General features: G+C 40.6%; 3 pseudogenes; all 3 read right to left on the bottom strand.

Moving 5' to 3' along the window:
• Positions 1-6,151: 6,151 nt before the first annotated feature.
• Positions 6,152-7,168, bottom strand: LOC147236336 (uncharacterized; annotated as a pseudogene).
• An 887-nt stretch (positions 7,169-8,055) lies between these two features.
• On the bottom strand, positions 8,056-9,561 carry LOC147236337 (uncharacterized; annotated as a pseudogene).
• A 4,316-nt stretch (positions 9,562-13,877) lies between these two features.
• LOC147236338 (kinesin-like protein KIF16B) lies at positions 13,878-24,774 on the bottom strand (annotated as a pseudogene).
• Positions 24,775-25,069: the final 295 nt, after the last annotated feature.

The following is a 25,069-nucleotide window of genomic DNA, read 5'->3' on the forward strand; positions in this document are numbered from 1 at the left end:
ACTATAGTCTTCCTATTGCTCTAATTTCATCCTCTGTGACTTCGCTCTTCTCTCTCCCTGCTTGTGACCTTGAAATCAATTTCAGCTTTTTCTCACTGAGACTGGCTTAATTCCTAAAATGTATCAGGAAGCAGATGCCTCCTTTGCTGAAAGTCATTTTGGCACCAAGGGCTTGATAACATAAGATGTAACATACAGCTGTCATGTTGCTGTCATGTGGCTGTATTTTAATTCCTGTGGATCACAAAAGAGCAGAGATGTTAAACCAGAAGCACTGACAGAATAACATTTCATAACTTTACCATAACAAATTTTCTTTGAATGAAATACTAGATATCGAAAGTAATATGCAAAGGTTTTGCATGGAAATGAAAAAAAAATGGACATCGAAAATAGCTTCTGCCAATGACACAAGTACTTACCATCTTCAAAACTGTGTGCATGACAGTGCTGGTAAGTCTTAGTGTGACTTAATTCCTTGAAATAGTTTTTAAATGTCTTTTGCACTTTGTATTGATGCTTAGTTTGAATTTATTTCCTCTGAAATGCTTTGTTGGAGAACTTTATATTACATTTAATTAATAGGAACAAGAGGTAAATAACTAACATTAAAATGAGTTCCCAAGTATGCTGTGTATAGCTGTCTATTTAATGTAAAAGTAAGAACAAAAACGCCAAAGTCTTAAATTTTTGTTCAACACAAAATTAGGATGGTATAAAAATTCTTTCAGGTTAATACTTTAAATATGTATTTATTATTGTTATAGTCATAATATGCATACAACTTTAGCCACAACATTTACAAACCTAAGAATGGAAATCCATTCAGGTCTAGTCCAAGCCACAGTTAACACCATAATAAATTGGTGTAACAGCTGCAGTTATTTTATTCTCCCAACATTAGATGATCTTTCACCAAAAATGCTTAGATTTTGGACATTACATTTTTTTTATCAAACAGCTGCAAACAGGTTTTCTTTCCGAAAACTGCATCTTACGCCTCAAAAGACTGAATGTTGTCTAAATATCGTTTGTTAATAATGTTGTAATGCCTTGTAATTTACCATTTCCTTCTTTTCTTCATAGTTTCCATTATCCATTTTCTCTCAATTGGGATGGTTTCTTCTGCGATAGTGTACTGGATTATTTTCTTGGATTAAATATGATGACACAGATGCTAAACTGTAACAGCTGCAAAACCTGTTCATGCAAAAATGTTCAAGTGTCACGGTTTCCATTGTAAAGTGTAAAGAGGGGCTAACTGAAGCAATTCAGTCACAATTAATTAAAGTCCCTCTGAAATGACGGCTCAGAGCTTCATTTGGTTTCCTAATAACTGTTCCGTCATTTCATCACATCAAATCTAAGGTTAGGGGGGAGTAGGATGTGAGGGGGAGAGCGAGCGAGATGTGGAAAATGAGTTGAGGTTTATTTCTTAAGTTTGTGCCAGAAGCACTCTTAGATTACCAATAAATCAATGTTGAATTTTTTTAATTAAAAATCAGTTGATCTATTTTTTAATCACTCAAAGAGTAACCTATACCAATATTGAATACTGCACCATACTCAAAACTGAATGAAAATAACATTTTTTAACTTGCCAAGGCATAAGGAAGAAAAAAGGTTCTTTTGCTACAATCCAATCAAGACAGCGGTATAATGTACAGTTGTGCTTGAAAGTTTATGAACCCTTTAATACTTTTTGTATTTTTTTATGAATGTGACCTTAAATATCATCTTCTTTCAAAACAAGTCCCACATTGTTCCAACATTGTTTGAGAGCGGCAGCTCTATGACCAGCTCTAGACCAGCAGCGACAGGATCAAGCTTAGATGTCAGGGTCTCACACCTGGGTTCAATTCGTAATCGGCGCCAGCTGCAGCAGCGCCGCTAATCAAGATCCCTATAAAGGGCAGCAGCACGCTCTGCCGGGGGCCGGGGGATTGTGGTTGCCCAACAACCCTGACCACTGTGGATCCCCACGACCCCTGGCACGGCCGGACCTAGCTGTGGTTCCTGGACTTCCCTTTTGCCATGTTCATCCCCATGATGCCTGTCACGACTGGACCCTGACCCTGCGAGAGCCCCCTCTGGACCTTCGGACCCTGATCCCGTGGGACCCCCTGGTGGACCACCGCACCCCGAGTGTAGACCAGGACCCCCCTGGTGGACCATTGGACCCTGACCCTTCCTGCCTTCACCCTGCCTGGGGGCCGCCCTTCCTGCCTGCCACCCTTCCTGCCTGCCACCCTTCCTGCCTGCCACCCTTCCTGCCTGGGGCCCGCCCTTCCTGCCACCCTTCCTGCCTGGGGCCCGCCCTTCCTGCCACCCTTCCTGCCTGGGGCCCGCCCTTCCTGCCACCCTGCCTGCCTGGGGCCCGCCCTTCCTGCCTGCCTGCCTGCCTGGGGCCCGCCCTTCCTGCCTGCCTGCCTGCCTGCCTGGGGCCCGCCCTTCCTGCCTGCCTGCCTGCCTGCCTGGGGCCCGCCCTTCCTGCCTGCCTGCCTGCCTGCCTGGGGCCCGCCCTTCCTGCCTGCCTGGGGCCCGCCCTTCCTGCCTGCCTGCCTGCCTGCCTGCCTGGGGCCCGCCCTTCCTGCCTGCCTGCCTGCCTGGGGCCCGCCCTTCCTGCCTGCCTGCCTGCCTGGGGCCCCGCCCTTCCTGCCTGCCTGCCTGCCTGGGGCCCCGCCCTTCCTGCCTGCCTGCCTGCCTGGGGCCCCGCCCTTCCTGCCTGCCTGCCTGCCTGCCTGGGGCCCCGCCCTTCCTGCCTGCCTGCCTGCCTGCCTGGGGCCCCGCCCTGCCTGCCTGCCTGGGGCCCCGCCCTGCCTGCCTGCCTGGGGCCCCGCCCTGCCTGCCTGCCTGGGGCCCCGCCCTGCCTGCCTGCCTGGGGCCCCGCCCTGCCTGCCTGCCTGGGGCCCCGCCCTGCCTGCCTGCCTGGGGGCCCGCCCTGCCTGCCTGCCTGCCTGGGGGCCCGCCCTGCCTGCCTGCCTGCCTGCCTGCCTGGGGGCCCGCCCTGCCTGCCTGCCTGCCTGCCTGCCTGGGGGCCCGCCCTGCCTGCCTGCCTGCCTGCCTGCCTGGGGGCCCGCCCGCCCGCCCTTCCTGCCACACCCTGTCTACCTAAATAAAGCGCTTCAACCCTGATTTCAGCCTTGAAGGTATGGTTCCCTACCTGAGTCCGCCCCTGCGGTCCGTGACAGAGAAATAAGTGACTGGTCGAGGATTGCCTCCATGGGGCTGGCACAAGATAGATGTTATAAATCCAGATTTCTCATCCACAAATTGGGGAAAATGGCAGATCAGACCTAGGAAGGCCCAGAGTTGGGGTCTGAGACAAGGATGTCTTCGAATGCTTCGTCTGGCTCAGGTGTCCAAATGTTTATCATGTGCGTTTAAAATTTTCCAATGGACCAGTGAAGAAAGGGGCTACTGGCTACAATAAGACGTCATTCCTGGGAAGCTCATCTATTTTTTTTGTTACAGGTTTTGGCAGCTTCTGTATTGCAGCAACTCATTTGGGAGAGCAAGTTGCCCTTACCCTTGATCACGTGTCCCAAATCGGTCCCCTGTTTTTATGCAAACTGAAGCTTCTGCTTACTGACCTTGTAGCCATTCTCTGACAAATGTTTAAGTAGTGCTACTGTATCAATCGGTCATGCCTCCTTCAGAGGGATGCAGATTAATAAATGAACATACTGCACATGGCCAATCCCACATCAAATCCTGTACCCTCAAATTCATAGGACAATATTGTGACACCAAAAATCAATGCTCTACCACCTGACCATCTAATTCACACTTTAGGGGCACTGAACAATTTTCTTATTGGCATTATCAGAAAGCCACTGGATCCTATCATTACGCATGTCCTGCCATTCGTTTTTGGGTGTTGGGGCAGAGGGTCTGCTCGTAAAACTGAATTAGTAGCCCCGGAATCTACAAGAACCCTTACTGGATAATTTGAAACTCTTAATGTTAATTCTGAAAATGTCTTATAGCCGCTTTTACTAAAATACATAGCAAACTCAAGAACGTGTGCTTTAACTGGTTGAGTAAGTGTAGGGTGTACTAGCCGTGTCTCCGAAAGATGATGGCCCTCGTCCACTCCTCTTCTGGATGATGGCACTCGTCCGTCAGCTCAAGCCTGGAAAGGCAGGCCTCCCCAATTTCTCTGGACATTCTGCCTGCCAGTGGCCATGCTTCATGCAATAATGGCACGCACTCAGGTCTCCCTTGAAATTACCCCGCCCATGTCCTCTCCTCCTCTTTCCCCCTGCCCGGCCAGTGTTGCTAATATGAGGGTGGCCTGCATACATCAAACATGGCAAGTTTCACATCTTCCCGCTTCCTTAGTCTGGTTTGCTTCTTGTCATCTTCCTTCCTCTGAAGTTGTTCTGCATGCTGCAGTATACTTGACAGTGGACAGGTCTTCCAGGTGACTCATGACTTTCTCACCATCCGTACCAACTACAGCCTCATTCAGCTCAGGAAATGCTCTTTCAGATGAACTTGTACAGGTCGAGCAGTTCAACGTCCACGGAGTCAGGTCTGGTTCGGCCACTATGAACATCCAAGGCTGATGTCAGGCGCACTCGAACACACTACATGTTTCTTGTGGCCGTTGCATCATAGAGGTGATAGTAGGCAGATCTAGTCTCAGAGGGAATTTTTCCCTCTGAAAAAACGGCTCTGCCAAAATCAATATTGTTCTCACTTTTGAAGTCTGGATGGATCAGCCGTCTGATCCATCCAGCTTTTCAAGCTTCACAAGCTTGAAAAGGCAACATGAGTTTCGACTCCACAGTCAGACGGACTGTGTACAATGGGGTTGGTTCAAATACATTATTACCCACCTAGAACTGGTCAACCAACAAAGATTACTGCAAGGTAGAAACTGTTCTGCATGGAGGAACACCGTTCCAATCCCAGCATCCCTCTACCGATATATTCACTGTCCCTCCTTTGTACGTGACCAAATCATCTCAGATGGGCATCTCTAACCTTATCTCCAAAACATCTAATATGTGGTGACCCTCTGATGGACTCATTCCACTTCACTTTTCTGCATCATGTCACCAACTCCTATCATCAAAGTTTCTACTGTTAGACCCAGACTCTTGCCTTTTCTCCTCTCTCTGCTTTCAGACATGCATTCCACCACTCCTTTTTCTACCCACAATAGCCCAATTTCCATTGGCACCTTTTAGGTTACTGGCAACAATGCTAGTCGTCGTTAATCCAGGCCGGGACTGATCCGGTATGAAAGTCATAGGTTTGATTCATGCAGTTGTTTTTGACAAGCTTTTCACCATGTACAAGTGAGTGGATGGTCCACTTACGTTTGCCACACCCAACTGTGTCAATGGATAATATTTCCAATGAACATGACCATATCTAATTAGTTTTTACATTTACAGATTTTCTTTATCTACTTTTAGGATTTGCTTGAAAAATCAGCCAATGCTTTGCCACATTTATGCAAAGCTATGAGCAATTCTGAAGGATACACAAACTTTCAAGCGCTATGTATACTACTGGGAAGCCAGGGAGAGATTCAAGAAAACTAGAAAGATACCCTGTACTTACCTGAGTAAGTGTTAAGTTTGTTAATTTATGTAGGACTGACATGAGATGATTGGGGGGGGGGGGAGCAAAGGAGACAACTTTATATGCTGTGAATGTTGATAAATCTCTATGATAAAACTGAAAATATATATTCAATTACAACAATAGGACTGTCGACAAAATTTTTCAAGTGACAACCTTAAACCTGTAAAACTAAATTGGGAGGGCAGGTAATGTAAAATAATTTTAAAATGCCAGTTTAACAAGGTGGTAGAAAACTGCTCCTATACTCAAATGCCTGATTATATAAAACATCCAGCATTAGCTGCATTATACATGGACAGTGTTGAGACATAAAGGAAAAATTTAATGAATCCAAATTTGTTGTTTTTTTCAAAAGGTTAATTCCTGAAGTGATACAGCTGTGTGATAACATCTTTCTAAAGAACTGAATTAGTTTAGAAACTTGCAAATGGGTCAAAGAATTCACTGTTACTGCTGTCCTTTGCATTGTTTAGTTTGGATGAACTTTTGCCATTTTTCTGCATGACAGCATTCAAGCTGAGCTGTTCATTACCGGCTGTTCAGCCTTTGATCAGACATTTGACAAGTGATTAATCAGGCATGCAGCCTCAGTGGAGCTACTGAAAGTTAATTTCCACACTTCAGCATGAGATGAATTTGGAGCATGTGCATGGGGGATGGCTGCCGTGGTCACACATTCAGGGTGACCCCTGGTCTTCATATTAGCCAGCAATATATCCAGCTTGATAGCTCCACTGTTATTTTTATGATGCAGCAGCACACAAAGCACATCTGAGCACTGACGAAGAGCTAAATTGTAAAATTACGGATGGCATGGCTGGGTGGCAATCAAACATGGAGTTGGATGAAACACAATGTCCTCCTGCACTACAGCAAGGTGGGTATCCGTAAAAAGAAATTGAGCCACAGATGGAGTGTAGATGCTGAGGCTGATGCATACCCTCATAAGCATGTATAGATGCAGCTGTACTTCTCCAAGAGCAACCACTTGATGCTCCATGTCACAGTAAAGGAGATAAAACAAATCTGCAAGGCTCTTTTGAAACTGAAAGCAGCCCAGCATCCAGCAGCAAGTCAGGTTCATAAGAATGGCAATGTAATGAAAAACAATCTCCTGGGTCTACTCCAGTCTGCATGGAGCAGAGGATGCTTGGACACTCTGCTGTCTCTTGGGCAAATGACACCAATGGTGGCCTGGCATGATGAGTCTGTGGATATGTTTCTGACTGTGAGTGAACATACCTGGTGTAAACCCTATGAAAATAGGGCTACTGAAATGTAGTAATATAGGAATTATATATTGTTGGCGCACAACAGTGGCCGGAGAATAGTGATCAACAAGGTTATTCTTTTACTTTTTTTCCCTCTTCGGACCAATCTTTTTTCCTCTTTCAACGTAAGTTAATGAGCTCCCTGCTCTTGATTGAAATAATAATAAAGTACACTTTTAAACTGATTATATTCCATCCAGTTAGTCTTTTTGGTTACCTTTATACATGAAACGAAGGTTAATGCAAGAAAGCAAGACTGTGACATTGAGTTTTATCGTATTGAGTGAATTGAGCATGTTTTTGTCCTCTGGTAAACCAGCCCTTGCTCATCATGCAGGAAAATTAACATTTAGCATACTGACGAGAAGGATTCCTGTAAATGTTGAGAATTGTGTAATGAGTTATCACAGTTACAAATGCACATTGCATTTGAGGGTAATGTTAATGTTTTAATCCACTTTGGTATTTTCTATATCATTGTGTTTGTCCGATTAGAGGTAGCATATGCTGAAGTTCACGGGTGCTGCATAATAGCACAGCCAGCCGAGTAGCCTACTGAACTGTGTCTGAACATTAAAAGGAACATGGAGCTTATTTTGCTTGTTTTACACCACTTGCTTTAAGCCAATTAGTGAGTGGTAATGGTTTTCACTAAGCAATTTGTTTCTTAAGTAAAAAGTAAACTTTATTGTGTGATTTGTGCAATATATTTTCATTACACCGAGGAGTACGTTTATAAGTAATGCAAATGCTTATATCATAATATTATGGGTTAATGCGATGAGTACTTTATCACATTGTTAAAAAAGGGGTGTATCCTTAATTATTGGTTACACAAATGTATAACGATATAATTAGAATGGAATTACTCATTAGTCTGCACTTTGTGTAGATTGGTTTTATGGTGAGCGACAGATTCTGATCCAAGAGGGCGAGCCCAACCCAGAGGAGACAGACAATGGTCAAGAAAGTGGTGTGGCCAACCTTGTGACTTCCTCAGAGGAACCTGATATTGGATCACTTCAATGCCAGATTTTTGGGATACTTTTTGGAATTTATTTATTTTATCAGTTTCTACTCTAATCATTGATTGTTTTTGTGAGATACCTAAGCCATACCTCTTTCCTGAGCCTTAGTAGCTGTTTATTGCTCATTATTTTTCACAAGTCCAGGTCTACAAGCGCTACACTAGGATGCTCTCCTTAGTAGAATCCATTAAATGCAGACTCTGACCAGTTAAGCCTATTTGCATCTCGTTCAACTATAGGAAGAGGAGATGATGAAACACCACCAGGAGCCCACTTAGTAGTTACTGTGTAGATACCTGTCTCAAGTAAGATCAGGAGAGCTGCATACAGTTCAGGTTTGCAACATTTAGCTGCATCCAGCAAAAGCAGGCCCACAATCTTCTGTGAGTTTAGAAGTGACATTGATAGGCCGGATTGTAGTGAGACCATTGGGTCCCTTAAAGTAAGATTTTGCAGCTTTCGTAGGGCAAGTGGAAATTCAATCAACAACATGCAAAATATGTCCCAATTGTGTTTGTTTATCAAATCTGAAGACTTTTCCAATCCTAGATCATAAATCAGAGATCTCACTTTGTTTCTGATGGGGTAGCTCTGTCATTCGTTTGCCTATTTGTTTAAGTTTGTATTAGCCGGACCCTGCTCTCGTGGTAATTGCATATTGAAGATGCTCTTATTCTCTGATATTTTCTCTTCTTTTATCATATTTTCTGTATGAGACAGCAAAGGTAGCTGTGCAGTCAGAGTATCAATGTAGTCCTGTATGGTCTTTGCAGCCTCCTCAGGCCAAACACGTTGAGTTATCTCTGTGTGAAAGCACTGCATGACAGGCAGTGCTTTCACAAAGGAAAAAAAATGTGACTGTCCTTCAAACATGAAAAGGGTATAGCTCCGTTTTACAAAGCAGAAGACTTTGCTGTCCTTTGTCACAGACAAACCTCTGCTTTTCCTAATTAAAGAAATCACATGATTAGACAAACATGCCTTAAAATGAATATATCCCTGCTTTCTGACCTGATACATCACTTGGACAGAGCCGCTAAGGAGATGCTATACATCTCGGACAATCAAAGTAATCCAAGAGCCCCATCTTGAGAGATTTGAACCGCAGCCCCATTAGTCCCGGTTGCACTTTTTTTTTTCCACACCTTGATATTCATGCATGCTTCCACCTCTCAAGTGGCCCTCTAAGATACTTTCTCCAGGTGGACAGAACGCTGCTTGACTGTTGAGAGGCTTTATGTTGAGTTGTGACGGAGTGCTGGTCTGTGGGAGGACAGATGCGGTGCCAGTTCCTTCAGGGCTCTGAGGGTGGGACGTGCTGCCTAATTAGCTCCCACCAGAGCCAGGTCGCCCCTTGTAGCATTGAGCCACATCACCTGGAATCTTGTTAGCATTCCCTTCTGGTTTCTTGACAAATCTATTACATGGACCCAGGACAATCATCTGCAAGTGGCTGGCATCCCCACCTTTTCTCCTGTGCAACTGGCTTCTTCAGCCCTGCTCTCAATTTTCCACCAAACTAGCTCCGACAGGAGCTCTGGCCCTGATTTATGACAAGGGTCTGTCTCCTGCTCCAAGCCATCCCTTGTGCTTACCTCATCCAGTAGTTTGGCTCCATCCAACTCAAAAATAGTGTGAGAGACAGGATATTTTCCAGGCATAGCCTAGATAAAATTGTGGTAATAGATGAGAAAAAAGAAACAGGAGAGAATTAAATGTATACAAGTAGTTCAAGGATTTGGTTGCTATACTGTACAGACTTGAAAAAAAGAAAAACTACAGAGTTACTGTATGTGCTCAGCCTATACATAAAAGGATGAATTGAAAGTAATAAAAAAAAGAAGACAAACAAGGTATTGGAATAAAAATGCACTCAGTGCAGTATGTTATCTCAAAACAAGTGTCGTTTCTTTGACACCTCTGTAGGAAAGAGTAATAAGCTTTAAATATGTGCATAATAATCAACCAGGAGAAGCCAAGGGAAAAGCATTTCATGGCTAATAAAAGTCTCAATTGGGCCTGAGTTGAGGGGGAATAGGTATTGACATTTGTTCTGTTTTGGAGAGACAAAAGGGATTAGCACTCAGTTGTACTGTTGTGATGTGTTTCAAAAGCTGCTACCCAAAGTAATTATTCAATCACTCTCTTTCAGCTTTATTTGAGTCCTAGAATGACAGCTTGACAGTCTTTTAAACAGAAACACATACATGATATCCTTCAATCTATATTTCATAGTGTGATTTGATGTGATTCGATAAGAGATGTGACCATATCCAACTTGTCTACTGGGGCAAAAAAAAGAGCTGCTTTGCAGTCTTAAGTGAGCAATCCCTGCAGCTCCATCAGGCTGCAAAAAAAATGTAAAGACAAAAGAAAAAAAAACATCTGACTATTTTATTGGACAAAATGCACCTTTTGAGTTCCATGCACACAATAGAACAGTGGGATATATATACGCACACATACCCCCCCCACACACACACACTCCTGCATACTACCAAGCACTCTGTTTTTGAAGGCAAATTTAATTTGCTGTTGTGTGACACTAGAGACAGTAAATAGTTAGCAGGCAAAGACAAGACTGCAAAAACTCCAACTCCCCCTTCACAAAAACCATCCATTAGATTTCAAAAGCAAACAGCGCAAATGGGTGGATGAGATTAGAGCCACTCTACGAGCTGTGAAATTAAATAGAATCTGTGCATGTTGATTTGAGGATTTACATACAATACTCAGCTCTCCAAAGAGGGAGCAGAAGCCAAACTATGCAGTTCAGAATGATTTCTGACAGTAAACAGTAGCTAAGACTGAGGATTCTGTGCTGCTGAAGGCTGATGGTGGGTTGGGATAAAGCACTGAAGGACATGTAAAAAGCTCCATGATGCTTAAAGGCTTTTTTTCTGACCCTTAAATATGGACTATGTTTTTGTCGGTCATTCTTCTGGTCACATGTGTTAATAAAAGTTGTGGGATTCTTAGACCAAAGGGTACATTTAGTTTTCTGACATTCTCCTGCCACACCAAACCATCCATCTAGTTTGAGTTTGTTGCTGAATGATAGAACACAATTGCTTCACAAGAGGTTTATTAGCTTTTCCACAGAGACTGTAGTTCATCCCCCTAACGACCTCTTCAATCGTTGACCATTTTGTCTCCTCTAGTTTTGCTTTGACAGTTTTTATGTTTGTGTCATGTGTTCAGGGTGTTCTGGAACCAGTGACACTTCACTAATTTGGCAAAATCCTTGGGGCAATAAAAATAGTAAAGTATTATCAAACTTGAATCATCTCACAGCTCAAAGGCTATCAGAGGTATCAATGAAAAGGCAAAAATCAACCCAATTATTTCCTTTCTTCCTATGAAAATGTGTACCATGCAATGTAATAACTGAAACAGAATCCATCTTTACATATTTTCGACCATACTATATGTTCTGCATAATAAGTAATAACAAGTAGTAAAATAAGTACTGTTTTGAAGTACCTTAACATGATCAAAATTGTAAAATCACGAAGATCGGCTGACCTGGCAGACTAAAATTTTATGATTTTTAATGATCTGAACTAATTAGAGGATTATCATAGCACCGCTGGGCAGTTACAGTATAGTCACTGAATTTATATATTTTTTTTATTTATATATATATATATTTATAAAATAATTGACCAAAACAAAAAAGTGAACAAGTTTGAGTGGTTTTTACAATATTTACAATGCTTCAATGGAATGCACTCGGTCAAAATAAAGGTATATCTCAATGATTTGGGGAACAGAATTTTTAGTAGTTCCCTATTCCATGAACTAGTAGTGCCTTTGGCATGCAATGTCAGCTTAGGAAGATTTGCATTCTGTCATTTCCACTGGCTAAGCATAAATCATTTAAAAGCCTTTTATATTTGCCCACTTTTCACAGATAGGCTACAATGATTTACGCCTTTGGTCTTGGTACAATGAAGAATTATGTTCAATAAGAAGGTGCCCACTGTAAACACTCAGGCTTAACTGAACTTTTTCCACCCCTGAGTGTGAAGTATTATCCCGTGTGCCTGCATTGATCTTACCATAGCTTCTTTTGCATCAAATTGGACAGGTTCTCAGATGTTTTGGACAGATCTGACAAGGACAGCTCAAAAGTTGACAGCAGCCCCCTCAGAAGACAAAATAATGAAACACTGTTGATGGTTACCCAAAAATATTAAGTTGTTTAAATCAAATATACACAGAATGTCATTAGTTTTAAGTGGTATCACTGTTTCTCTCTCAAGTAAAAATTCTAAAAGTATAAAATGTGTCGAATGAAAAAAATAAAATAAATGACTGCAAAAACAATTGTATACTATATTGAAATCCTGCAATAAAATTTTAGACTGTCAAATTTGCCACATGCTCACATAAGAGGTTTATGTGTTCAAATAGGTGGTCATCTCTTTTTGAGTGTTTCATGATGGGGTTTCAAGGTTTTTAATCTGACTTGGATTTCAATTAAGTTTGCGTCCATTTAAATATTATATTTTACATCAGACCATAAATTTTGGTTATAATGTTAAATATAAAAGCAAAAAAACTGTAATCCAAGAGTTTATGGGTCAAAGAACACTGTCTGCAGAAAAGGTGGAGTTCTGTCTATAATTGTGCAGAATCAATTTTCACAGCATTTAATGAACAGCAAACCAGAGGGAAGTTGTAAAATCTGATTCTCATTAGATGCAGACTTAAAAATCTATACACTGTTCAAGATACTTTCTCTCATCTTCTTTTGCTGAATCTAATAGTATACTCAGAATAAATGTGGATACAATAGCCACTCATTTTGAAATACAATGTTTTTCAAATATTACTAAAGTTCTTCATGGCCCCTGCATGATACATCCCACGCTGAAATGCAGTGTGTGTCACAGCAAACCATCACAAACAACAAGTACTTGTCCATATTAAGCAGACGGCACTCACAAGATGCAGTTCTAATGGTATGGCTTCAGATGTTACTGGCCTTTTTCTGACCTCCTCATACATATTTTTTGTATGTCCCTCACATAATTATTAATTTAATAAAGCTTGCAAGTTGGCTTTGCTTTGTTTGTTTGTTAAGCAGTGACAACATATTAAGATTGAAAGGAAAATGCAATTATATTTTAAGAAAAGGGTGCATTCACACAAGATGGAGCTACTGCAGATTAAAAGGAGGCCTTTTGGAAAAAGAATATACCTCTTTAAAAGCCTTTTATTTTTTTCAGGTTGACTGACCACAATGTGGCTATGGGTGTGTTCTCAACTTTAATAAAAATTAGGTTCACAATTTTATTTAGAAAGGGCAGTACCAATTACACTGATCTGAAAGATGCTGCATTTCAGACAGGGTCGACAAAGCAGCATTTAAACTGGTAGAATTGGAGACAAAGATCATGATTGGGCTCTTGCCATTCCAGGAAATAATAAACGGTCAGCGTTTTAGTGCAAGAAACCCTTACAGCAGTTATGTCTACTTGGTTTTGGAACTGTCCGTACCTGGTGCTGCTCTCTGAGATGGGTAACTTCAGTCGGTTGGTTAAAGGGAAACTAAATTTCCCTCCCTAGATGTAAAATTGCACTTGAGAGGAAAGCAAAGCGAAAAAAAAACCCCATATAAAACACATTTTCAAGGCTATGTGCATTGCCTTCATGTCTCCTGATACTGAACTGGGAAAAATTGATCCCACAGTAGGGCACGGGTTGTACCGAGTAGAATGACAACTTTTCTCTCATGAGACTGAGCAAACAAAATGCCAATATCTAAATGTACAACTTGGCAGGCAGTGATCTTGATCAGGGGGACACTTTACCAGAGAAAATTGCCCAGGAAAATGTTGTGATGTTACAACACTGAGTCATATGGTCACATCCAGAGATTCCATTCACTGGACAAACAGAAATTGTCATAAGAGACTAACCTAGCCTGACACAACGGTGAAGTGTTTATTGCTATAAAAAGCAATATGGATTAAAAGGCAGGAGGCGGTAAAATCTCAAAGCCCCAGCAAGCCGTGTCAGTTGGGGGGTTACAACTCTTAGGCTCAGCACAGTGCTTTGAAAGGTTAATACTCTGGCCTTCCTCACATCTTATGGCCCTATCAACTATATGTGCCAATTAAGAGAAGACTTCATATGGAGATTTTTCAGGGCCTCTTGCCCTTCACCCTGTTTGGTAAGAAAGATCGCATTTGCCATGCAGAGAGATGCATTCGCAATCCACTCGTGCCATGAATGCAGTGCGACAAGAGAGCCAGTGACCTTAAGTGTATTCAGTCTGAAGATGTAAAGCAGTGATTTCATGACTGCATCCAAATAAATATCACATCCTGCATAGTAGGAATGTTGTTCATTAAGATCAATAACTGAATTTTCCTCTGTGCATATGACAAATTCAACTATGCATGCTTACGCTGAGTCAGCTGGCAGGAATATTTGTCCACAGAGCCATTGACTAAATATAGAGCACCATCCTGCAGAATAAGAGTCATGGTCCCACCAAGCCCAGTATGCTCTGCGGCACAATCGCATGGAAACATTAAAAGATATTAATTCCAAGGGCTACAGGAAAAGGGAATAAACTTGGACCCTCACTCACTCATATTGAGACCATAATGCTTTATCTTTTCCAATCAAAGTTCTGCCTTCCTACAGTGGAGATTTATTTGTCAAAATAAAGTAAGATGTTCATTTGATAGACATATGCACTTACCATGAGCAGTACACATGCTTGGCAATGATTTCTCATTCAAAAATAATACAACTTATATCAATGTGGATTTTTTTCAGTTCTATTCACTTTTAAATAATAGAGAAAGATTCCAGTGCTAAGCAAGTCTTCATTAATGCATATCAGATGAGGTAACTGGCAGTCTAAGACCACTCCACTCCCTTCCTTCCTCAGAGCCACTGTCTCGACTTGAACGGCTTGCTCCGTGAAATAAAAATGCTGACAAATTTAATGGCAACTAGCAGAGAACTGAATTCTTTATGACTGCTCTTCCTTGCCTGAAGGCCAAGTAGAGTAACCGAGTTCCAACCATGTGTCGCCATGAAAAAATAGAATGCCTAAAGGCAAAAGAGGTACTATGAATCATTCAGATTATCGTGGAGTGAGTCAAATTTTAAACATTGTGTTCATACACACGTGGGTTATATAATGTGCCTCATTGCTATTATTGATACATCGATTTGCCAGTTTTAAGAGCAACATAACATGTTGCTCTTAAAACCTGGGTCTGTAGAGTCGGCCTGTGTTACGTACCAGTAATAATACAATGCAAGACAGGTACTTATTCCTACTTGGTAAAAGGTAATTCTTCATGTCTTGAAATTTCTGTTTATTATTACACAGAATGGAAACTCTAAAGTGATAAATTGATTTAATTATTTAAAGCCATTTCTGAAGCACATGATGGCAGGACTTAAACCTCTCATCTATTCAATACACCGCTTCACTTCACCGCTCCAATTGTTGGTTAGGAAATGTCAAACCAGTGTAAATCTTGTGTGTCGGGAGGTTGATATTCAATTTTCTGTGTGCAAATCATCATTTGGTATTTTTTCAGAAACCAACTTCCTGCAATTCAACAAGAAGGCTAAAACTTCAAAATAGCTGGATGACCTGCTGGGTTCCAAACAAAAAACTGAACCAAGCCATAAGGAGAGCTAAATCTCAAAAATGCAGCCTCAGGGCAGCACAGGACAGTGTCTCCCTGAGCCAGTACCAAGCCCGAATATATACAGAGGGCTGCGTCAGGAAGGGCATCTGGCCAAAATCAAACATGCGAATCAAACCTAATAATCTCATACCTGATTGGTGGATGCCCGGGTTAACAACAACCGCCATTGGTACCGATGACCTACAGGGTACAGGGAAATTGGGCCGACTGTGAGTCAAAGAAGGAGAGGAAGAAGGGAAGTTCGCTAGCAGAGAGAGAAGAGGAAAAGCAAAAGTCTGGGACTGAGAGTAGGGACTTTGACCATCGGGACTAAATGTAGGTAAAAGGTTGATCGACATGACGCAGAGAAGGAAGGTGGATATACTGTGTCCAGGAGGCCTCCAGGCCAGGTGGAAGGTAGTAAGGCTAGAAGCTTAGGAGCAGCCTTTAAGTTGTGCTATCATGTTACCGACAGGAAGAGACATGGAGTAGGTGGTTGTTAGGAATGTTCTGGAGGTGAAAAGAATGTCAGATAGACTTACGAGTCTGAAACTGGAAATTGAAGGTGTGATGCACACTTTTTTCCAGAAAAGACAGGAACATAGGGGAGCTTATAAGAGCGGAGGTAGAAGAACGCAGGTAGACTACATCTTGTATAGATGAGGTAACCTGAAAGAGATCACTGACGTCAAAGTAGTTATAGGTGAGAGCGTAGCCAGGCAGCATTGGATGGTGGTTTGTAGGGTGAATCAGGTGACATGGAAGATCAACAGGACAAAGGCAGACAAAGTGGTGGAAGCTGAAAAGGGAGGAGTGTTGCATGTCTCAGGGAGGAGTTTAGAAAGGCTCTAGGTGGTCACGGACAGCTTCCAGATGATTGGACAACTACAACTAATGTGATCAGGGAGACAGGCAGGAGAGTACTTGGTGTATCATCTGGAAGGAAAGTAGAAAGTGCAGGAGTATATACAGAGGAAGCGGTTAGCAAAGAAGTGGGGACACTGAGGGGACTGAAGAGAACAGACAGGAGTACAGGGAGATACAGCGTGAGGTAAAGATAGAAGTACCAAAGATAAAACAAAGAGCGTAACATGACTCATGCTCGGTTGGACAGTAAGGAGGGAGAGAATGATTGATACAGGTTGGTGAAATAGAGAGACTGAGATGGAAAGGATGCACAACAGGTCTGGGTGATTAAGGATAGAGAGGGAAATGTATTGTCAAATGCTAGAAGAGTGATGGGAAGATGGAAAGAATACTTGGAAGAGCGGACGAATGAGGAAAATGAAAGAGAGGCAAGCGTAAAAGACATGACTATAGCAGACCACAAAGTAGCAGAGATTAGGAAAAGTGAAGTGAGGAAGGCATCGAAGAGGATGAAGAGTGGAAAGGAAGTTGGTCCTGATGATATACCTGTGGAGGTATGGAAGTGTCATGTCGTGTCAGATATGCCTCCTGCCAGAAGCAGCAGTAGAGTTTCTGACTAGATCATTCAATAGGGTCTTAAAGGAATGGAGAAGAAGTGTGATGTTGCCCATTTTTTAAGAATAAAGGGGATGTGCAAAATTGCCGCAACTATAGAGGGATAAAGTTGATGAGCCATACAATAAAGTTATGGGAAAGAGTAGTGGAAACTAGAACGAACAAGAAAAGGTTCAGGGGTACTATGTGATCGAAGACTATCAGCCAGAATGAAAAGAAAGTTGTGCAAGACAGTGGTGAGACCAGCAATGCTGTATGGCCTGGAAACAGTAACAATGACCAAAAGACAGGAGGCAGTGCTTGGAGGTCATAGAGATGAAGATGCTACGGTTCTCTTTGGGACTGACGAGGATGGATAGGATCAGGAATGAGTCTATCAGAGGAACAGCATGTTAGATGTTGGAGAGAAGGTCAGAGAAGCCAGACTGAGATAGTTCGGTCATGTACAGAGGAGGGATAGTGAACATATTGGCAGACAGATGCTGGAATTGGAGGAAGACCAAAGAAACAATTTATGAACGTAGTGAGAGAGGATATGAAGTTGGTAGGTGTGGGAGAGGAAGATACAGAGAATAGGGATAGATGAAGAAGGTTGATTCACTGCAGCAACCCCTGAAGGGAAAAATCTCAAAGTGAGTTTTAAGGTCCATAATTATTCTCCCTTCATTGCTATGGTTCAATAACTCAGGCGCTACTCAAGTACGAGTGGTACTATCATAGTGGTCTATCATAGGTATGCTTTTATTAAGCTGGTGGACTAGTGCTTTTCATTGCCATGGATTATCATATATACCACTACAAGAAAATCTCACATGTGAAGAATCAGAGGCAACACTCCTCATAAACTATTTTCTTTTCTGCTCTGTTACAACAACCATCACCGACTCTTTGGTATGGATTGGACCATGAAGTGAGAGCAGGGATGTGTCCACCACCTCACTTGATGGCAGCTGCGAGATTGAAGAAATCCTTTTTTCTAAGGGAGAAGAGGCATCGACCGTAGCCCCTGTACTTAATTAAAAGGGATTCTTCACAGACTTCATTAGAGGTTAGGAGCAGCCCGGGAGATTAATGCAGTGTGTCACTTTCCTCTGACATCAGGAATAGATTAGATACTCTTATTTCCTACTCACATTCACACACATACCAGAGAACCATATTTTTACTTTTTGCAGTCAATCAGTGAGAATGCTATGATGAAATATAAAATCTGCTCTCAGACTTGGACATCTGGAAACACTGTAATTAGCTTTGGCCAAGACAAGAAACCACCCTTATGTAGCACTTTGGCTCCCCTTGAATGGCAACATCTCTGACTGGGCAGATGTATTAAATATAACCCATCAATGTGATATCCCATATATCGTAGTTTGTTAATTGGCACTGCCACACATGGTGAACTGGTTACTAGCTACTGAGTACCCATTAGCCAGGTCAAGGGGAGGACTTTGGTCGACAAATGGGAAAGAACTCGAGAGGGGCTGGGAGAGCTCTTATAATTTCAATAACTTTTAACATTTTAGTATAGATCCTAGATGGCGGTGCAGTGGCTTTGTGCTCTCCTTCCAATCTCATCATGTCCTGCAAGGACAAAAAAAGGCTATTCTGATTCTCTGTAAGTATCAGTATTTGAAATCTAAATACTATGACTATGTCACTGTCGTCCGTCACCATGAAATGTAATAATCTGAAAAAGTCGGAAGGGTTTAAGCATTACTATCCAAACATTAAAAAAGTTGATTAAACTCAGGTCCACATATTGCAAAGAACATGTTGTATATAATTGTTCCATTTATCTAAGCATCTTATTAGTAAAAATAAAACCTGCTACCTGTCTCGGCATGTTTAAGGACACATTATGTAAAAAAGAAAATGATTAAAACAAATGGCAAATTATAAAACTGCTGATAGTATGTAAAAATTACACGAAACAGCTCAGCAAATAACGCTTAAGGATAAAGTTTCATATCAAGATCGTAATTGTTATAAATAGGAAATAAAGAGATGTTAAGGATCAAAAGAACTTGTGGTTCACGTTCTCTTACTTAAATGGAAGTTCCTCCCACTACAATGTGCTACTAAACTGTTATCTGGGGGAGAGGAAGAGCACAGCTTATATTGTAAAAGTGCTCACAAACCTGTGAGCATTTTTTTGGTGTGGGTGTATACCCCTGCAGTAGAACATTTCAATTTACCCTCTTCCTGCCTTTTTTGTTCTCTCAATCTGTTCAGTCTCTGTCTGGCAAGATGCTGTTCTGGAATCCATCTCATATTAATTACTTTCTCTTTCCCCACATGCCCTGTAACCAATCTGGGAAGCTGACGATGAATAACTTTGCATTCTAAACCTGCTTTAAATACAGAATTCAAAATTATGTTTACACAGCTCTTGGTCAACTTGTCTCTTAAGGGCCCCAGCAGCAATTTTGTCTCACTCTCAGCAATAGAACTGATAAAAAATAAATTAGAAAACAGTTGAGTGGAAATAGCGCTCTTAACTTATAAACCATGTTCTTGAAAAATTTAGTTTTTACTATAATATCAAATCTTATATACAGTAGAAGCAAGGTAGTAAACGTAAACTGGAGGCCATCTGTTCATTAATTAAATAAACAATAGTAATCTAATTCCCTTAAGTACGAGAAAGTTTCTTTTGGTCAAGTGCATGTGAAAATACATACATGTTTATGTAAATGTGCACTTGTATTTGTGTTTCTGTACGCACATTAATTTCCATTTACTCTTTATACAATGTCCACTTACAATGCCAGACCAGTTGCTAAAACAATTTAGCAGTAAACAAATGTTTTGTTATATCTCTCAGAAATTGTTAAACATTGTGACAAAGCCAATTCAATACTGAAAGCCAAAAGGAAGGTTTTTTTGACAGATTACTATTTGGATGTGCAATCTGGATCCGCAACACAGCCTTCATGAAGATGACTGGAGGGCTTCACAGATATTTTATAATGCATTAAGTCAAGGCAACCATGCAGTGCGTCAGTCTCAAAATTATGACATTTTGTGCTTTTTAAGAGGCTGTACACAAATTCAACAGAGACAAGCTCCAAATGTTCAATGGCTAACAAATGGCATTTCATTTTACTGTGGCTTGAATTGCCAGCCTCGGAGAAAACATGCTGTTGGAAAAGCCAGGTCTGATTTATATTCTCTTTGTCAGGTTCCAAAACACTGCCACACAAACTTCACGAGCATATGACAGAGCTAAAAAAAAAAAAAAAAACCAACTGCTTTTGGGTGCCATTTAAATCCAAATAGATGGAAAATTACATTTAAATGCCTGGTTGGTTCTCATCATTACCCTTTCCAGTCCAAAAGTGGCTTTGGCTGTTCTTCAGACTAGCAGTGACACCAGCTGGCTGCATGTCTGGACTGCATGCAGCTATCTTTTAACTTATGCTAGAGTGCCCTCAGTTAATTCTCCCCAACAAAAATGATCAAGAAAAAGAAATACAGGGTCCAATAAATCGGGCTTTTTGTTTTTTTCAAAAACTCATATTGTATTAGTGTGTACAAAACAGCATACAATGTTTGATTTAAAATTTTACACAGATCCCCTCTAGGATTGGACGTACAAGATTTGAGAGTCTGACTTTTAAGTTTAAAATTTTTATTCTAATGTTTAGTAGAGAATCTTCTGAAATGAGATAAAGTGGTGATTCAAGACACTATTGATTATGGGAATTGCTGCTAAATCCAAAACATGTTCGGTTTTAATAGTATTTAATTATAAATATGTTTGCTGTCTGTAATTTTTACATACCAATACCACATTAAATCACTTTCTGTATCTCTGCTGTACCTGCATAATCCGCTGAGTCTCCTCCTATCTGCATGTCCACTCCCTGGTCAGCTCTCGTACACTGCCAAGACAGCAAGAGTATAAAACCTAATTATAGAAAATAAACTACAAAAATAAGAAAAAAAAAAGAAACCCTCAGAGGCCGACTCATTTTTGTCTCATTCTGATCCAGCTTTATCTCTACCTTCAATGACAAGAAGAGCCCTCCAAGGGAATCCTGGAGTAATAGTAAAGTGACATTCAGCCACTCTACCTGTCAGTGTTCTATTCTTGTTAGCCTTTTTATAAAAGACAGAACATAAGTAAGACCTGTTTGGTTTCTTGTAGTAGCTTTTTGGCTTCGGCAGCCTCGGTCTTTAGTTCTCGCATCACCTTTATATGGTCATCTTCATTCGCTGTAGGGCTGTTTCTGGCACAGCTGGCATAGAGCAAAGTGCTCTGGGTTCACATCAGCTGGAGAAATGATGATAATGAATGTGCACCAGACAGAATAAAGACTGACGATCAACTGGGGGCGAAAGCAGGAAATACAAAGATTATGTGGTTGAAATTAGATTAATTTTTAAATTAGGGTATTAACTGATTAGGGGAATTTTTGTTCCGGTGTCAGCAATTTTGAGATTTAACCCACATACTGGCTGTCATTTTGGTCTTTGAATTCCCACCAAGACTGTCTTTAAATGGCCATGTCAGCACAGAGTTGCTGTAGGGAATGAAGATTCTATTCTTTTTTATATTTGGTTCCTCCTTGCTGAGGTCAGCTAGGGGGTCAGAGAGGCAAGGAAAAAAGTACAATGTGGATCTTCTAAATATTTTGGCAGGAAAACAAACATTGTGGAAGTAAAATCTATAATAACCCAGTGTGTGTGACTGCCAACAATACAGCTAAGTTCTATGCTCATGCTATTTATTGAAAAAAAAAAAAAAAGCAATTGCATAATAAATAAATACTTCTTGTGACGATGTGTAACTATTTCCTATTAATTGACCAGTTAAATAGTCCAGTTGTTAATTAACGTGTGATGCCATAGTGTGTCATTCATATTGAAATTTCCATTTACCCAGAGCGAAGATCACACTGCCCAGGGTCAGCAGGGATTTGTTGATGTTGGCACCTTCCTTTGGCCTGTTGCCTATGACATGAATTGCATCAGCTCTCTCTCCGCCAGTCAGGTCTACCAGATGAATCTTACTCCACATCTCACAGGGCATTTCTTCATCAAATGATACCTGTGATACAAATGAAGACACATTTGTTTCATTATTGGGTCCCCTGCCTCAAAATAAGCATCACCAGAGGTTTCCTCAGGCATGATTGCCTATTAAGAGCCTTGAGATGGATTAAAAAGAAAAACCTTTTAAAATGTTCATTTTACAAAATTACATAAGGTGAATTAGTTATTGATAAATGGGGTTACTAAGGGAAAGTTTGTTTCTTTCAAATAAAACTCTGCAAATTAGGCATGGTAGCAAAGCTCCATGCAAGTACTGCAATTCACCTGAGTTAAGTGAATAGTGAAGATGGCATGAAGGCGCCCACAGACATCATTTATGCCTGTGCTGGCTGTGGTGGGGTTGGCGTTCCCAAGAATAATCGGTTCCTCTATGTCACCAAGTGCTTGGACAAACCCAAGAATAGAAGTTGTAGGGTTTTTTTCGTTAAATGCCCGATTTTCAATTCAAGTGATACAGAAGTGATATTCAAAACACTTACATTCAACATAGCGACCATCCCTTGGATGTTCTCTTATCCTCAACCCTCCACTATCTGTGGGTGTAGTTCTCTTTAGACGGTCGTGCACTCTTTCATTGTAGATATCAAAAATTCTTGTATAGAGAAAGAAAAAAAATAGAATCTCATCATAGATTATACAAAATCAGTGCCACGTGTTAAAGTCTTAAATGATAATTTTGCAACATCAAATGAGAGCAAGTAACTTTAAAAAGTGGTTTAAGTCAAAAAAGCATTGCCATTGATTCAATTGCTGTGAATGTACATGAGTAGTGCAGGTTGGCTGAATACATTCAATCAAAAAATAATACAAAAAAGTCTAAGTGGCTATTCCAACTTAAACCTCAGTCCTAGAACCCCAACAGTATACTCCTTGCCATATTTCTGATGAATGTTTGATAGCAGGTTGATCGATTTTTTTTTTTTTTTTTATCCTCCACTTTCTCTCAGGACATGCTAATTTTGAATTATTTATGACATTAACTCTTTAAACAAAATTAAGTTAGTTTAATTTTGGAATAATTGAAATAAGACACCTGCTTTGCTTTGGACATTTTAAATATTTTTGTGTTGCTTTTTTGGAGCAATTTAATACGGTGCAAAAAACATATCTCATGTGCCAAATTGAGAGAAAAAAATTGCTTTGGCAGTCTAAGTTGCATTGTAATTATTATATTCCCATAACAATCATTAGAGTTACGAAACAGTTTTGAGCAACTCATCCTACATAGGTTAAGAAACATAGTCAAGATATATTTGACTAGACTACTGTACATTTATATCTGTAAATTGAATATTCGACATTCAAAAAGCTAGGCAAAGAGCCTTTCAATGCTTGTATTACAAGATGCAATATATTACAAATTAGTGATGTGACCTAGTTTAGACAGTCTTTTGTGATGCTTTTAAGCACTTTATGAATAAATCTCTTGATCTACCTTCCCTGAAAGAGACAGAGACACAAGTCTTGATTTTATTTAAAGCTTAATATATTTTTTAAACAAAACGAGGTTGCAAATTTTCAAAGAACTCTGAATAAACAACTTTTTGGTGGAAATGTTACTGTGCAAGATTAATTTTGCAGGAGTTGTGCACCTCCACCACTCCATTGGAAAAGGATGAGCATCACTATATTCATAATGATTCCTTACCTGACCTCTGTCTGAAATGACACACTGTCACTCTTACTTCCTTGAGACACGTTGCAGAAAAATCCCATTGCAGATCTGTGGAATTAAACCTTTTTGTCCCTGGAAAATTAAGCGGGAAGAAGTGCTGCATTTAGAACTATTGTCAAAAACTCAATTTTGATTTGCTTTTAAGTCATAAGTCCTCACTCTGGTTGCATACTATCCCTTGGCCCAAATTCAGTGTGTAAAGAGTACTGAACAACACAGCAGCTTATATGAAAAGTTACCAAAGCATAAAAGCAATTGCACTTTCAGCTGCACAGCATCTCATTTTAAATTATTGTGATAAAGTTCTTTATCTTCTGTAATGCAATCAAAATAACAAAAATTACTTCTTCATGATATTCTAATATTTTGAGATTGGATTTTTGAGTTTTCTTAAGATGTAAGCCATAATTAGCAATATTGAAATAATAAAAGGCTTGCAATATTTCAGTTGATTTGAAATGAATCCAGAATGTATGACATTTTTGATTTTGTAATTGCACTACAGAAGATAAAGAACTTTATCACAATAGTCTAATTTTTTGAGACAGTCCTGTATACAGTTACGCACGATACTGACCGCAGTTTTGCTGATGACCTTCTACAACTCTACTAGTAGACAAGCAGAAACCTAGTGAATTCTCCATCTAGGGATAAGACAAGTTATTTGTTGCCCTTGTCACAATTTCCGAGTATTAAGGAGAAGCATTTAGAGAAAGAGAGGGAGGATGTCTAATCATGCAGTTGGCAGGAATCTGGCGGAGAAGAATAAGGTTTAACAGATATGTTTTAAATTTGTTAGAAATGCTCAGTTTAATCTGAACATTTCTATATGCCTGTCTCCTGTTAAGATAAAGTTGAAATATATCTCAACTATTAAACATACATGCTAGAGAACCTAATGTGTGGCCCAACATGTTGTAAGAATTCCCTGAACCTGTTTGGCCATAGGCAAATACACAGGCGCTGAAACCTTTAAATGCAGCTTTCAATATATCACGTGTCAAAAAGTTGTAGGTTCACCTCAATGAAGGGGTGGCTGGAATGAATTACAGCCATTTCTTAATACACGTTTGATTTGCTGAGACATAAGCATTATTGTTCATGCTTCCAAATACATTCAGAAGAATTCTGGTGTTCCCATGCAAACAGGTAATCGCTTTTCTCTGAAAAATACGAGTCGCATTCATTTCCAGTGATGATTCTATAAGATATTTTTGAAACTATCTTGTCATAAGTGGCTTACCTCCTGTTAAGAGGACGGACCCTGACCCAAACCCATTGCACACT

The sequence above is a fragment of the Fistularia commersonii genome, chromosome 2, assembly GCF_037954325.1.
Source record: "Fistularia commersonii isolate RoL2024-O1a breed Wild chromosome 2, RoL_Fcom_v1.0, whole genome shotgun sequence".
NCBI classification, from domain to species: domain Eukaryota; kingdom Metazoa; phylum Chordata; class Actinopteri; order Syngnathiformes; family Fistulariidae; genus Fistularia; species Fistularia commersonii.